The sequence below is a fragment of the Camellia sinensis genome, chromosome 10 (genome assembly GCF_055761805.1).
Source record: "Camellia sinensis isolate YWXY chromosome 10, ASM5576180v1, whole genome shotgun sequence".
Taxonomy (NCBI): domain Eukaryota; kingdom Viridiplantae; phylum Streptophyta; class Magnoliopsida; order Ericales; family Theaceae; genus Camellia; species Camellia sinensis.
The window spans coordinates 65,942,335-65,947,202 of NC_138970.1; the positions used below are offsets into that span (position 1 = coordinate 65,942,335).

Genomic DNA, 4,868 nt, shown 5'->3' on the forward strand with positions numbered 1-4,868 from the left:
ATGCTTCCCGCTGTGCGAGTTCCAACTTAAGCGGAACTTGTCTTGGAGGTCGGGACAAATTCTCAGGTTATAGTCTCCTCGCTCGGAATGGCTAACAGGACACATAGATAATCTCTGCATGGACGCTACCTTAGACCTGCGGGATCTGCGGGAGGGTAGGGAAAATTTTCCTTTAAAAAAAAAAACAAACAAACAAACAGAGAGATGAGTGTGATTGAAATCCTAACGAGAGTCAACGCGATCTGCAAGAAATACGACAAGTACGACTTCGACAAGCAGAAACACCTCATCCTCTCCGCCGCCGCCGCCGCCACCTTCGCCCGCCTCTACGCCGCCGTCGACTCAGACATCGACGCCGCTTTCAGGTCTCTCTCAAAAAGTTCTTTTTCCTAGGGCTTGCGTTTGAATTTTTTTTTTTTTTGTGTGCAGTTGGAGGTTTTGATTTTTTTGATTTTGTAGAAAGCGGAGGTGGCATCGAACGAGAAAAGTAGGGCCTCTGCGGTTGCTATCAGTGTCAAGATTCGACGCATCAAAGGTCGTTTGCTTGAGGAAGTCCCTAAATTGGAGAGAGTGGCTATAAAAAAGGTTCGATCTTTTTGAAATTATTCTGTTGATTTTATAGTAGAAATGTATAATTTGATAATTTAGTTTGACTTTATTGAATTTGAATTTTGTGGTTATGTGATATTTTTGAAATCATAGAACTGAGGTTGACTTCAGCTGATTGTTCAACAGTTTGGGGAAACTTATGATTCTAAGTTTATGTTAGAATGTTCTAAATTTGGTTTGGCTTCAAAAGTGATAGCTTGTTGAATTTTTTAAACTTGATTTGTTAGGGTTTTGGGGTTGAAATATGCATTTCGAGGACTGTGAATACTGACTTAAGTTTTTGGGAAAATAAGGAGAAGTAAGAAGAAAAGTAGAGGAAGGAAGAAAGCTTACCCTGATAAGGGTGAAGCAAAACACATAAAAATATGTGTATATATATATATATATAACCTCCAATTCTCTAGAGCTCAACTCATTGAATTGAGGAATTGCAATAGTATTTGTAGGATTTCAACAAAGTTTGATTATTTATTCAAAAAAAAAAGTACTTGTAGGATGCTATATTTCTCGTATTTCCAATATGAATTTTGACTCACAAATAAGAATGATAAACCTCACTGATTAAAATATTGTAAACCAACTGAAAACTATAGGAAAGACCCAAAAACATTGCTTCAACCATAATACGACTCAGTGTTTTAAAAGGTGTGTCTAAGTGCGCGCTTAGGCGCTAGGCCCACCGAGGCGCACCTGAGGCACCTCAGGCAGCTTGAGGAGAGGCACAATAGGAAAGGCATATTTGAGGCGCTTGAGGCGCGCGCCTTAGACTTAGGCGCGAGGTGCACGCCTCATGCTTTTCATTTAAATTTTTGCTCCATCCTTATTCTTTGTGCGTGTAACTACATGGAATTACAACCCCTTTAATATAAAATGTAAACACATGCTTTGAGTCCCAATTTTCATATCAAAAAAAGCTCTAGGCATTAAATGAAAGCTTTGGGATTGCAAGATGAATATATGGCTGTAGGATTCCTTTCAATGTTGTAAATTACGATAGTTTCGGGCCAATGATTTAAGCTATCAAGAAATTTGATCCCAATTTAAAATTAAAATCACTAAGGCATTATATGGTACGAGTTCCTTATCTAAAAAAAGAAATGAATGCCGTTAATAAATTGATGAAGAAAAATAAATAGTATAGGGCAAAGTAAGATTAAATGTTATTTTTGAGAAATTTTTGAAACGTTGAATGTTATTTTTCATGATTTTTGTAATATCGATTGCCATTCTATTTTTTTTTCCTGAAATTTTAACAATATTTGTTTTATGTTAAAAACTTCGCCTATATTAATATTTTGGTTATCTTCAACAACTTGCGCCTCGCTTCGGTGAGGCGCCTGCCTCACTTCAGTGAGGTGGGCGCCGCCACACCTTGTGTCTCACACTTACGGTCCAAGTGATCTTAGCGCCTCAATGCGCCTACAGCTTTTTGAAACACTTACGACTCATTGGCGACTCTCATGACTTGTGTTCAGGAAAACTGAAAACTACTGAAATATGCTCAACTTGACCCTTAGAACCTAATAAATTACATGTAAATCTTTTTTTTATCTTTTATTTTTTATAACTGGGTATCTGGGCCAGCTTGCCCACACCTCGACTAATTATATGGCTCTGAAATTAACGACTAGGCAAATCTCTAGTGGCGCCTTTGAGTGACTCAAACTCAAGACCTTGAATCTTATCCTCATGTCTTTATTGCTCGGCCAGCCCTTGGGATTTAAATTACATGTAAATCTGTCCAGCTGCTTCCATACAAACTTCTAATTATTATAATTGGAGACTTTCAAAACTTCCATGGGCCCCTTCCTTTTCACTTGAAAAACGTCTTGATAACTGTGGTACCCATGGCCTTTGTCTAAAGCTTCTAAAGCCTATTAGATTTGTTTAACCATTTGATGGATGTTGCATCAATAATAAATCTTACTTTCAGGTTAAGGGGCTTTCGACAGAAGAACTTGCTGCCCGTAATGATTTGGTCCTTGCCTTGCCAGATAGGATTCAAGTCATACCAGAAGGTACTGCAGCTGCTCGCAAACAATCTACAGGCTGGACAGGTTCAGTTTTCCGCATGGAAATCAAGTTTGATTTAGGTGATTGGTTGCCTTTATTCTACTCTTTTTTTCCCCTCCTTTTTTCTTTTTTTTGGGAGGCTCTTACTTGAGATTTTTTGTTCAATTATTTGTTTTATTTGGATCATAGACAGATAGTTCAACAGTGAATACTTCCAGCAAACAGAAGAGTCCAGCCAATTCAGGCAAGAATATGAAATGCGGAAAATGAAGCAGGCCTGTAATTCTTTAGAGTTGAATACCTTTCTTTTTTTAACTGGAGGGAATTATGATTTTTTTTTCTTTCTGATGAGGATTATTTCTTCTCTGGTTTCTGTATTCATTGTTCTATTGATTCCAAATAAAAAATAAAAATAATGTGTTTTACTCTGATGTTCACATAGAACCAAGGATTGGAAGTGATATCAGAAGGTTTGGGTACATTGAAAAACATGGCCCATAATTTGAATGAGGTATGCTACTGCCTTGTGCATTTGTATCTGTTGCTTTGTCCCATTTTGTGCACATCAATTTATGACTTTACAATTCATACAGGAAATGGATAGGCAAGTTCCTTTAATGGACGAGATTGACACTAACGTTTGAGAACACGTCCTATCCTGGTACTATCTAAAGCTACAAGTATTCTTAAATTATTAATGGTGTATTTCTTCACATCCTACAGGTTGACAAGGCAGTATCTGACCTTAAGAACACCAATGTGAGACTTAAGGATACTGTTAACCAGGTGACTGAGCTACCACTGTATTTTCTGTAGGTTTGCATCACTTTGTGTGCTGCAGAGAGAGAGAGAGACAGAGAGAGAGAGAGAGAGAGAGTCAGCTATGCTATGTTGTAGATCTCTTTGCTGGATTTGATAGAAAGTTTTGATTTGTTTCAGCTGAGGTCCAGTTGAAATTTTTGTACTGATATTATACTGTTGTGCATAATTCTTGGGATTGCTGCCTATTTATACAAGTAATTTTCACTTTCTGAAAAAAAAATGGAAAGGAAATGTTTTATCTAATTTGTGGTAATAGCTGACATGCTTAATGGACTCCAGAAAATAATTTCATGCATGGGTGAACTTATAGTTAGAAGCCAATAATTGAACTTATAAACTAAAGCTGAGTGCATAATTATTCTGGTTGGATCTTCTTTTTGCTTGATTCAGTTTCTCCTATTAGTCTCTTTCTTTTCACTACCTTAGAGCATTTCAATGAAACAACAATCGTTAGATTGATTCTCATACTTGTCTGGGCTGAAATTTGATTGTTTGGTCAACATTTGATTTTTCAAATTTCCTTCTCTTTTGGTTTAGTATTTTAAGCAGGCATTCTGATGGTTGTTGTACGTGCAGTGTATTGAAGAATTAAGATGATCAATGAGCTACTGTTTCTACTCGTGATATTGGCTTTGTTTGGTATTGTTTTGCGTTGATTAAGGCCTTGTTATGTGCTTATTTTGGAGATGATTTGTTTTCTCGATGTGTGAATGTCTTTGCTCATACTTTTGACTACTGTTTCTGTACCTTTGTCTTTCAAATACAACTTTCGGCAGATCAGACATTTATGGATTAATATTGTATATTTGTTCCAGCTTTCATTTTGTCTCCTTAATTTAATGTTGTGACTCCTGTAAACACCACTTATGGTATTTTTGCAACCTATAAAATTGCATTAAGTGGAACCCCTAAAATTGATTTTGAAAGATTTACAATTAAAGTCTAGGATATTTGCTGTTAGGATTAAACTACGGATTGGCCCAGTTGAATGTTAAAAAAATGAATTTGTGCTGGTACTAAAGAGCAAGAGTTCAGGATTTTATTGAGTTGATTTACAACAAAAATTTGTTCTGCATCACTTTTTCATAGAAATCTCCTTGTGGTTTTAATTTCTTCTCGTAACTTTTTTTTTTTTTTCTCTAAAACATTGGAAACATTATTAAAGTTGACCTTTCAGTTATAGCTGGGTTGTTATGTTAACAATTTATGTTATGGCCCTCAAACTTACATCATATTATACCATGATATTGTAGACATTCTATTTACTACTGACAACAAAGTATTAGAATGAGCGATATTTGGTGCTCTATGCTACAACATCCTCCTTACCATAGAAAAGTTGTAAAATCGATCAGAATAATAGTAGCATAGGATATGGCCAGCATTCAATAGTGTAACTGTTTTTCTTTTTTTAAAACCTAAGA

General features: G+C 36.1%; 1 pseudogene; it reads left to right on the forward strand.

The window, feature by feature from the left end:
- The first annotated feature begins 204 nt into the window (after positions 1-204).
- Positions 205-3,642, forward strand: LOC145801150 (syntaxin-71-like; annotated as a pseudogene).
- The last annotated feature ends 1,226 nt before the right edge of the window (positions 3,643-4,868 follow it).